Source organism: Hippopotamus amphibius, chromosome 6, assembly GCF_030028045.1.
Source record: "Hippopotamus amphibius kiboko isolate mHipAmp2 chromosome 6, mHipAmp2.hap2, whole genome shotgun sequence".
In the NCBI taxonomy this organism is placed as follows: domain Eukaryota; kingdom Metazoa; phylum Chordata; class Mammalia; order Artiodactyla; family Hippopotamidae; genus Hippopotamus; species Hippopotamus amphibius.
Window position 1 is genome coordinate 101,909,889 of NC_080191.1, and position 11,593 is coordinate 101,921,481.

An 11,593-nucleotide genomic window follows, 5' to 3' on the forward strand; every position below is an offset into this window, starting at 1 on the left:
AAATCTGAAAAGGCAAAAATATATACATTGAAAATTGTTGCGTATATTATTTGGAAATCAAGACTGAAACACATATGAGCACACAAAATTATATAATAAATGGGGTGCAACAGGAAACAAGGAATTTCTGAGGTTCCCTGACCTTGGGACCCATAAAGTGCCTTGGAGAAAAATGAACCGCTAACATTTACAGAATCATGAAATCTTGCCCTGGTCCCCAGACCCTGTAGAAACGTGAGATTTTGGATTGGCAATGGAAGCAGCTACCAATATCGTGTGTTCCTCCTAACCATTTTCCCTGTACCCTCGTGTTACCCTCTGTCCACTCATTGCCAAGACAATTGAGAGTTCACAGCTGGGACACAGTCTGAGACCTGGTTTGTAATTTTTCCATCATGAACCTGTAGGTGTGTTTCATATTTGAGAAGTATTTCTAGATGTGGTCAAATTCTGCTTTCTCCTTTTCCTACATAATTGGAAAGGTTACCATTTCCCTTTATTCTTAAATTTGAGAGACGACATGAAGAAATAAGTAGTGACCCTCCATATTCCATACGATGTCTTGCTCCTCTGAATGACGCAGTTGGTACCATTTTGCTTCCAATGACTTAGAACCGCATGAAGCAAAGGCTTTCCAATTCTAGTTTGGCCTAAAGCATTTTCAGCTACTGTGAATTATTCATTTCATGGGATAAAATATGATATTGAAGGTATTGACAATAAATATTTTCATTAAGCAGGTTGGGGTCATTCACTCACTCATTCATCCATTGACTAAAAATGAATTGATCCATGTTAATAAACTAGTATTTCTGTTTCTTGCTTAATTCTTACCCAAACCCCTTTTTGATACAAATGGCTGTTTCATTCCTTGTCAGGCAGGCTCCTATTGTGTAACATTTCACCCTTTCGGAAAAGGGACCTTTGCCACGAAAAATTCCATCCTCATTTCCTCACCTACTCCATCGTCCTTCTGACAGTCTGGAATTTGGGGCTCTGTTCTGTTCCTTCATAGGAAGCCTGGATGATATAAACTTTTCAAGCCGTGAGTCAGTTTATCCATCCTATTTCAAAGGAAATCAGCAAGCTGGAAGAGGACCTTAAGTGGTTGTTTTTAGTCCAACCTTTCATTTTAGAGAAATCTTTAGTCCCAAAGCAGATTGTGCAAAGTGATTACAAATTTTCTACTGATGTGTATAACAACAACAACCGCAGCAGCAGATCCTACCATTTGATGGCCTTGACCCTGTGTTAGCAGCTTTACCCTTGTTCTCCTGTTTGATTATCAATAGCAAACCTACAAGCAGGTCATATTATCATTCCTATTGTGCAGATAAGGAAACAGGTTCACAAAGGGGCATGTGATTCAAGGTCACATGAATAAAGTGGGCCACAGTTAAGACTAGAACCCACATCTATCTGATTTTAAAATCTGGACTGTCAAACTCAGTTCCTCTGCATCCTAAACTCAATATTATTTTTTAAAAAATTATTTTATTGAAGTATAGTTGATTTACAATGTTGTGTTAATTTGTGCTATATAGCAAAGTGATTGTTTATATATATGTATATATATATATTATTCTTTTTCATATTCTTTTCCATTATGGGTTTATTACAGGATATTGAATATAGTTCCCTATGCTGTACAGTGGGACCTTGTTTGTTACCCATTCTGTGTATAATACCAAAGTCAATATTATGAACTCAAGAAGTATTTCCAAGTTTTTTTGTTCTACTTCTTTTTTCTAAGTATTAGGGGATACTGGTATTTGTTTTTGGGCCTTTTTAGTTTTGCTTTTCAAAACCAGGGCTTAATGCTGTTCATTTCTTTTCTGTTTATATTATGAGCTTTATATATGAGTTTGGTTAGGCCACAATAGTCCCAAATAGCAAGCAGCATTTGGAAATTCCCCCATGCAGGTGGTCAATACTACTGGTACATTAAAAGTTGAGTTCTTTGGGATAGCATCTTATAAAAACAATTTTCTTGAAGCCTTTAAATGGAATGCCAAGTTTGATGTGGAGGCTCGGTGGAAGGGGCTCTTGAAGTGCTCGTGTGCCCTGCTTTGTGTTTGAGAAACACATAAAGGACTAGCAGGGAGAGAGGAGAGACTAAATCTCTATGCAGTGGAGGCTTTGGTTCATTTTTACCACATCAAAACACGGATGGCTTGCCTGTAATCTGTATGTTGCTCTACTGCCAGACATGGCCAAGATTTACATACTTAAATTTTTAAAATATCCAAATATTTAAAATATAAATTGTAAGTACCCAAAGACATGAGGGCAGAATGAAGAACAATATAAAACTTAATTCATGGTACACCCCAACTTAATATGACAATAGTCAGATTGATTGCTTCTTATGTAGAAACACTCTCAAAGGTACAGATCTCTTTAATTGGAATTTTTAGTACTCCATTCATTCTGAGTCAAGTAAGCTGAGGTTAATACTCTTTTTTCCAGAAGTTATATGCTATAAAAGGCCTTTAAAAAAATCTGGGATTTCCCTGGTGGCGCAGTGGTTAAGAATCTGCCTGCCAGTGTGTTTGATTCCTCATCTGGGAAGATCCCACGTGTCGTGAAGCAACTAAGCCCGTGCGCCACAACTACTGAGCCTGTGCTCTAGAGCCCATGAGCCACAACTACTGAGCCCATGAGCCACAGTTACTGAGCCCACATGCCACAACTACTGAAGGTCGTGTGCCTAGAGCCCATGCTCCACAACAAGAGAAGCCATCACAATGAGAAGCCCGTGCACCACAATGAAGAGTAGTCCCTGCTTGACGCAACTAGAGAAAGCCCATGCAGCAATGAAGACCCAACATGGCCAATAAATAAATAAAATTATTTATATATAAAAAAATCTGGGTTTCAGCATAATACCCTCAAGGTGCATCCATGTTGTTGCAAGTGGCAAGATTTCACTCTTTTTTACAGCTGAGTAATATTTCATTGTATATATACATCCTGTTTATCCAGTCTTCTATGGATGGAATAAGACAGAGAAAAACAAATACTGTCTGATTTCACTTATATATGGAATCTAAACAACAAAACAAATGAACAAACAAAACAAAAATGGAAACAGACTCATAGCTACAGAGAGCAAATGGATTATTGCCAGAGGGGAGCTGGAGGGTGGGGAATGGATGAAATAGGTGAAAGGGATTAAGAGGTAAAAATTCCAGGGGTGTAATGTACACACATAGGGAATATAGTCAATAATATTGTAACATAACTTCTTACAGTGGTGATCATTTCACAGCGTATAAAAATATCAAATCATTATGTTGCACACTTGAAACTAACATAATATTGTATGTTAATAACAATTCAATTAAAAGAAAGGAAGTGAAAAAAATCTGGATCTCTGTAAACTTTCTGTCGAGAAGGTAGAACGTTTCTAATTTAAACTACAGCTGCAAAAGCAATACAGCCACTCAATCCTTGGCTTCAAACCCAGGATGTTTAGAACTTGTGCAATACCTCTCTTGAGGCTGTTAAGAACAAGTGGCTTCAGGGAGACCTCTGCCGCTATGAGCCAATTCATAATCTAGGGCATGTCTTTGAAAAAATATTAAAAGCCCAGAAAGGATACAAGAAAAGACTTCAGCAGAATTAAGATATATGCCATGTCTTTCCTTTGAAATGAGCATGCAGGAAACGTTATTTCTAAGTACCAATTTTACTTTTCTTCAGAAACAAGAATGGTGTCAGCTTTTGTATTGTAAGAAGCAATGTTGGGCCTGTGCCACAAAGTTCAAGATAAATGATTCTTTGCTTAGTAAACCCCTCATCGCTATAATTGTTTCCCTTCCTCCCTTCTTGGAAGTCAAAAGGTAAGAAGAAAAATATTCAAAGTGAGGCTTCAGTTCATGCTGAAATGCTGTGGGGATAACTCCTTGGCACATGACGGCAGTGAATAAACATTGACTCAATGATGGGGAGCAAAACAAAACACACTCAGGGGCCACACCAGTTTCATAGTCTTACTGTTCATGTCCCACATCCCCCCAAACGCATCTTCTGGGACCACTGAGAGGGGCTGTGGGTGGGGACCACACGTGAACATGGTAATGCAGGGGACTCTGACCCTGGGAAATGCACACTCTTGTGTGCTGAGGGGCGCTTGGCTCAGCAGGACGGGCACAGGCTGGACCGTCTCATGACCTGGGTTTCACGTGCTTCCTAAACTGTTGTGTGACTTCAGATGACACCACTTCACCTCTGTACGATTCGCATCTGAAGCACATGGGCTGCGTTGTCTTTACATACCAGCAGCTCCATGCAGTTAACAGTTCTGTGATCGAGCAAATAGTACTAAATGAAAAAACAAACATGGATAACTAAGCCAAGAGCACACTGAAATACTGAGCTCATGTTTTAAAACAGTCCTGTGGAGAAGCTGTCCCCAGACAGCGACGCTGCAAGTCCTTTGTGGAGGGGGTGGGGGGTGGGGGTGGCCCGCACCCGTCAGAGGAGGAGTATGTCTTGACTAGTGATCCTTTCCAGATCTAAAACTGCTGGAATTCTTCCAGACTCCAGGACTTAAGGGAACTAAACTTAAGGGAACTAAACTTTCAACAAGGCAAACCCACTAGGAATGAAGTGCCCAACTTAGAAATTTAAAAAATTACAGAAAAAATCCAAAAGTACTCTCAAGATACTAAAGTAATAAAACTTGGAGCAGAAATCAGCAAATTAAAAAACAAAGATAAAATACTTTCAGGGATCATTTCTACAGTTCTTTGCTAGACAAGATTCTCTGAATGTGCAGAGCACCCGAAACCACGAGGAGGAGGTGCAGCCTTCTATCCTGAGCAGGAAGCCGGCTCTGGGTGTTGCTTCTGCAGCTGCCCTTAGCCTGTGATGATCTTCCTTCCCTTCCTCTGGGAGAGTAAGAGGGAGAGAACACCATCTGAGTGGTTTTGAATGAGACAAAACAAACAAACAAACAAAAAACAAAGATGAAGAAGGAGGGATAAATTAGGATATTGGGATTAACATATACACACTACTATATATAAAATAGATAACCAACAAGGACCTACTGTATAGCACAGGGAGCTCTACTTTCTCTCTCTTCATATATATGAATCATTTTGCTGTACACCTGAAACTAACACAACATTGTAAATCAACTATACTTCAATTTAAAAAAAGATAAAGAAAATGAAGTTTTAAAAACACCAACCTCACAATAGACTGATGAGAGAGAGAGATAGACAGAGAGAGAGAAGGCATAAATTGGTAATTGTATAAATGAAAAAGAAGACATAACTATACATAAGGCAAAGACTTCTAAAAAATTGAAGCAGTAGTTTAAAATATTCACAGGAAGAAAAAGCCAGGCCCAGATGACTTTGCTTTGGCAAGTTCCACCAAAGTTTTAAGAAACAGATCATCTGAATCTTTCATAAATTATTCCAGAGACTAGAAAAAGATTAATATTGGAACTTTCATTTATATGGAGCCAGTATAATCTTGATATGCAAGCCAGTTAAGGACTGTGTAAGAAAGAAAAATTAAAGGCCCATTTTACTCATGAATATAAATATAAAAAATCCTAAATAAAACATAAGCAACTCAACTCCTTTAGTGTATAAAACAGATAATACATCATTATCAAGTTGGTTTATCTCAGGTATTCAAGGATGTTATAAAATTAGAAAATACATTTTCCAAAGAAGAAATGCAGATGGCCAACAGACACATGAAAGGAGGCTCCACGTTTTTTTTTTTTTTTTAGCTCTTTATTGGAGTATAACTGCTTTACACTGCTGTGCCAGTTTCTGCTCTACAACAAAGTGAATCAGCTGTATTTATACATATATCCCCATATCCCCTCCCTCCCGAGACTTCCTTCCACCCTCCCTATCCCACCCCTCTAAGTCATCAGCAATCAGCAAGTTGATCTCCCTATGTTTTGCAGCAGCTTCCCACTAGCCATCTATTTTACATTTGGTAGTGTGTATATGTCAATGCTACTCTCTCACTTTGTCCCAGCTTTCCCTTCACCCCCTCCCCACCCCCCACCCCATGTCCTCAAGTCCATTCTCTACATCTGCATCTTTATTCTTGCCCTGTCACTGGGTTCATCAGTACCATTTTTCTAGATTCCGTATATATGTGTTAGCATATGGTATTTGTTTTTCTCTTTCTGGCTTACTTTGCTCTGTATGACAAACTCTAGGTCCATCCACCTCACTACAAAAAATAACTCAACTTCATTCCTTTTTATGGCTGAGTAATAATCCATTGTATATATGTGCCACATCTTCTTTATCCATTCATCTGTTGATGGGCATTTAGGTTGCTTCCATGTCCAGGCTATTGTAAATAGTGCTGCAATGAACATTGTGGTACATGTTTCTTTTTGGATTATGGATTTCTCAGGGTATATGCCCAGTAGTGGGATTGCTGGGTCATATAGTAGCTCCACTTTTAGTTTTTTAAGGAACCTCTGTACTGTTTTCCATAGTTGCTGTACCAATTTACATTCCCACCAACAATGCAGGAGAGTTCCCTTTTCTCCACACCCTCTCCAGCATTTATTGTTTCTAGATGTTTTGATGATGGCCATTCTGACTGGTGTGAGGTGATACCTCATTGTGGCTTTGACTTGCATTTCTCTAATGATTAATGATGTTGAGCATCTTTGCATGTGTTTGTTAGCCATCTGCATGTCTTTGGAGAAATATCTATTTAGGTCTGCCACCCATTTTTGGATTGGGTTATTTGCTTTTTTGATATTGAGCTGCATAAACTGTTTGTGTATTTTGGAGTCTAACCCTTTGCCCATTGCTTTGTTGGCAAATATTTTCTCCCATTCTGAGGGTTGTCTTCTTGTCTTGTTTATGGTTTCTTTTGCTGTGCAAAAGCTTTTAAGTTTCATTAGGTCCCATTTGTTTATTTTTTATTTTATTTCCATTATTCTAGGTGGTGGGTCAAAAAGGATTTGCTTTGATTTATGTCATAGAGTGTTCTGCCTTCAACATTGTTAATCATCAGGGAAATGCAAATAAAAACCACAATGAGGGGGGCGGAGTCAAGATGGCAGAGTAGTTTGCATCTCCTCACAACTAGGGCACCTACCAGGCACTGTTGAGGGACCTTGGACACATAAGAGGATGGGAGGAATCCCCACATGACCAGGTAGGATATGGGAGAGAAGAGAGGGGAAGAATAGTGGAGGTGGGACAGGACCAGTGCTCCTGAAGGGATTCTGGGAGAGGGGAGAGGTTCTTACCCTCAGAGGGGCCCACTCACAGCAAGGGGATCAGTGGGAACAGGGAGAGAACCTTGGGGGAATAGGAGGATAGGAAGGGAATAGGCCAGTGTTTCCCACACCCACTTGGGTCCGGGGGAGTCTGTCAAAGTCCTGGGCCTGATCCTCCACACTTCAATGCCCTCTCAGGCCGATGGGTCTTGGGTATGTGGGAGGGAGGGAGAGGGGGAGGAAAAGTAGAAACTAGATGGGACTGGTGCCCCTGAGGGGAGTCTGGGGAAGAGGAGGTGTTCCCATGCTCAAAGGGGCCCACTTGTGGCAAGGGGATCAGTGGGGATGGAGAGGAACATTCAGTGGATGGGGAGACCAGAGGGGAGCCTGCTCAGCCTGAACTCTCACCTCCCTGGGGTCCCTCTGGCCACATGGATCCCTGGGCCTGAGTCCTGCTCCCTCTCCCCTCCACAGGCCTCTTCTGGCTGCATGGGTTCCCAGGCCTGAGCCCTGCTGCTCTCCACCATGGCCTCCTTTGGCCACATGGGTCCCAGGACTGAGTCCTCCCACAACCAGGGCCCCCTCCAGCTGCATGGGTCCCCAGGTCTAAGCCCCACCTCTGCCAAAGCCTCCTCTGGCTGCATGGGCCCTGGCAGGCTGAACACCAGCCCCCTCCAAGGCTTCCTCCAACTGTGCCGACCCCTGCAGGAGTGCCTGTGGAGGCCTGTGCCCCACCTGGCCCACGCAGGCACATGTGCTCCAGCCCAGCTTTAGGAACAGATGCTGGTGAGAGGAAAACATGCAGAGGTGGGGCTGACAAGTGGGTCCAGGGACCTACCTGGAGGTCTTGGAGGCCTACTGGGGAGGTGGGGTTAGGCTGTAGCTCACCACGTAGGCAAGGACACTGATAGCGGAGGTACCAGGGAATTTTTTAATTTCTTTAAACTTTTAAATTTTTTATCTTTTATTTTTATTCTTATTTTAAATTAATTTTTCTCTATTTTCTTTTTCTTTTTTTTGCCATTGTGATTCTGTTTTGTTGTTGTTATCTCATTTTTATAGTTATTTTTTCTAATATATTTTTTATTTTTCTAACTATATTTTACTTTTATTCTTTGTTACTGCTCTGCTCTTTTCTGTTGGTTGTTTTTTTTCTTTTCTTTTTTGCTGTGCCACATGGCTTGTGGGGTCTTGGTCCCCAGGCCAGGGGTTGGGCCTGAGCTCCTGTAGTAGGAGTGCCAAGTCCAAGCCACTGGGCTAACAGAGAACTTCAGGTTCCAGGGAATATTCATCAGTGTGAAGTCTCCTGGAGGTCCTCATCTCAGCACCAAGACCCAGCTCCACCCAACTGCCTGCAAACTCCAGTGCTGGAAGTCTCAGGCCAAACAACCAGTAAGACAGGAACACAGTCCCACCCATTAAAACAAAACAAAACAAAGCAAAAAAGAGACAAGAAAAAATATGTTACAGATGAAGGAGCAAGGTAAAAACCTACAAGATCAAATAAATGAAGAGGAAATAGGCAACCAATCTGAAAAAGAATTCAGGGTAATGAGAGTAAAGATGATCCAAAATCTCAGAAATAGGATGGAGGCACAGATCAAGAAAATACAAGAAATGTTTAACAAGGACCTAGAAGTATTAAAGAACAAACAAACAGTGATGAACAACACAATAACTGAAATGAAAAATATGCTAGAAGGAATCAATAGCAGAATAACTGAGATAGAAGAATAAATAAGTGAGCTGGAAGATAGAATGGTGGAAATCATTTCCACAGAGCAAAATAAAGAAAAAAGAATGAAAAGAATTGAGAACAGTCTCAGAGACCTCTGGCACAACATTAAACGCACCAACATTCGAATTATGGGGGTCCCAGAAGAAGATGAGAAAGAGAAAAGGTCTGAAAAAAATATTTGAAGAGATTATAGTTGAAAACTTCTCTAACATGGGAAAGGAAATAGCCACCCAAGTCCAGGAAGTGCAGAGAGTCCCACACAGGATAAACCCAAGGAGAAACATGCCAAGACACATATTAATCAAACTAACAAAAATTAAATTCAAAGAAAAAATATTAAAAGCAACAAGGGAAAAGCAACAAATAGCATACAAGGGAATCCCCATGAGTTTATCAGCTGATTTTTCAGCAGAAAATCTACAGGCCAGAAGGGAGTGGCAGGATATATTTAAAGTAACAAAAGGGAGGAACCTACAACCAAGATGACTCTACCTAGCAAGGATCTCTTTCAGTTTTGATGGAGAAATCAAAAGCTTTACAGATAAGTGAAAGCTAAGAGAATTTAGCACCACTAAACCAGCTTTACAACAAATGCTAAAGGAATTTCTCTAGGTGGGAAACACAAGAGAAGAAAAAAGACCTACAAAAACAAACCCAAAGTAATAAAGAAAATGGTAATAGGAACATGCATATCAATAATTACCTTAAGTGTAAATGTATTAAATGCTCCAACCAAAAGACAGAGACTGGCTGAATGGATGCAAAAACAAGACCTGTATATCTGCTATCTACAAAAGAGCCACTTCAGACCCAGAGACACATAAAGACTGAAGTTAGGGGATGGAAAAAGATATGCAATATAAGTGGAAATTGAAAGAAAGCTGGAGTAGCAATACTCATATCAGATAAAATAGACTTTAAAATAAAGATTGTTATAAGACACAAGGAAGAACACTACATAATGATCAAGGGATCAATCCAAGAAGAAGACATAACAATTGTAAATATTTATGCACCCAACATAGGAGCACCTCAATACATAAGGCAAATGCTAACAACTATAACAGAGGAAATCGACAGTAACACAATAATAGTGGGGAACTTTAACACCCCACTTACACCAATGAACAGATCATCCAGACAGAAAATAAATAAGGAAACACAGCTTTAAAAGACACAGTAGACCAGAGAGACTTAATTGATATTTATAGGACATTCCATCCAAAAGCAGCAGATTATACTTTCTTCTCAAGTGTACATGAAACATTCTCCAGGATAGATCATATATTTGGGTCACAAATCAAGTTTCAGTAAATTTAAGAAATTTGAAATCATATCAAGCATCTTTTGTGACCACAACATGAGATTAGAAATCAATTATAGGAGAGAGAAAAGATGGCAGCGAAGTAGAGAGACATGGAGTGCATCCCTCTCCACAGATGCATTGGGAATGCACGGAAGGACACAGTAATTCCCACAGAGAACCAGCTGAACACCAGCAGACGGCCTTGGACACCAGAAAGGGCTGCGGGGAGCCCAACATAGCCGGTAGGGAGGCATCTACGAGGGCTCAAAGAGGGTGAAGTGGTGGAGCTGTGGCAGACGGGAGGGAGTGAGAAACATACGGAGGGTCCGCAGCGCAGCTCAGCGTTCCCGGACCGAGACATCGATCCGCGGCTGAACGGAGGGTCCAGGAGCGGGAGTGTGGGAACTGGAGAGCTGGGTCAGGGTGAGAAACATTGTTGCTGGTAGGGTGACTGACCGAGAGGACAGGAGGGAGGAGGTCCGCGGAGAGGAGTGCCCGTCCCTGAGAGCTGCCCGGCCATGATGGCGGCTGGAGGCTGCAGGCTCATGGGTGGGGGGGAGGAGCCGCGCGTGTAGCCTCTCTCTCTCTTTCGGTGCCTCTGCAACAGGCAGCGGAGAGATGACCTGCGGGCTACCTAAGGCGCTCAGGGATAACAAGCACCCTCAGGCACTCGGGCGGGGCTAGATTAAAACTCCTTGCAACGCCAGCAGCAGAGAGGCTGCCCAGAGGAAAAAAAAAAAAAAAAAACAGCATCAAAAAGAAAAAAACCCCGAGAGAGGCCCAACTCTAAGACTTTCTGTTTACGCCTGAGCCACCAGCGCCCTCTGCAACAGGCACCTCGAAGCCCGACTGAAACAACAGTGCGTCACTGCTCACTCACTCCCAGGAGAAGGAGCCACTGTTGTACCCTCTCCCTCCCCACACACCGATGCTTACAGACGAACAATAAAGGAACCTCTGCTGGTCACAGAATAACGCAAAAAAAAAAACCCAAGGCAAGGAGAAGGACACTTACAGCTGAGACGCTAAGGAAACAGAAATAGTAGTATCAATACCTATTGAACTGGTCCATTCTGGGCTCAGTTCTGGATTTTTTTTTTTTCTTTCTCTCTCTCTCTCTTTTTTTTTTTTTTTGATTTATTAAATACAATCTTAGCCCTAAGGGATCTACAAGTTTTATAACATAATGTTTTAATGATTCTTTTATTCTTTTTTTTTTTTTTGCCATTTTATATACTTCTATATCTAGCTAAGTTTTTTGTAGTACGGACAAAATATCTCTCATACTTTCCTTTCATCCCTATCTTTTATACATTTCTATTCC

General features: G+C 41.3%; 1 non-coding gene across 1 annotated transcript; it reads left to right on the plus strand.

The window, feature by feature from the left end:
• The first annotated feature begins 4,719 nt into the window (after positions 1 to 4,719).
• Positions 4,720 to 4,933, plus strand: LOC130856245 (small nucleolar RNA U3). The gene has a single exon (XR_009054531.1). It is a non-coding gene; the product is annotated as a small nucleolar RNA U3 (small nucleolar RNA).
• The last annotated feature ends 6,660 nt before the right edge of the window (positions 4,934 to 11,593 follow it).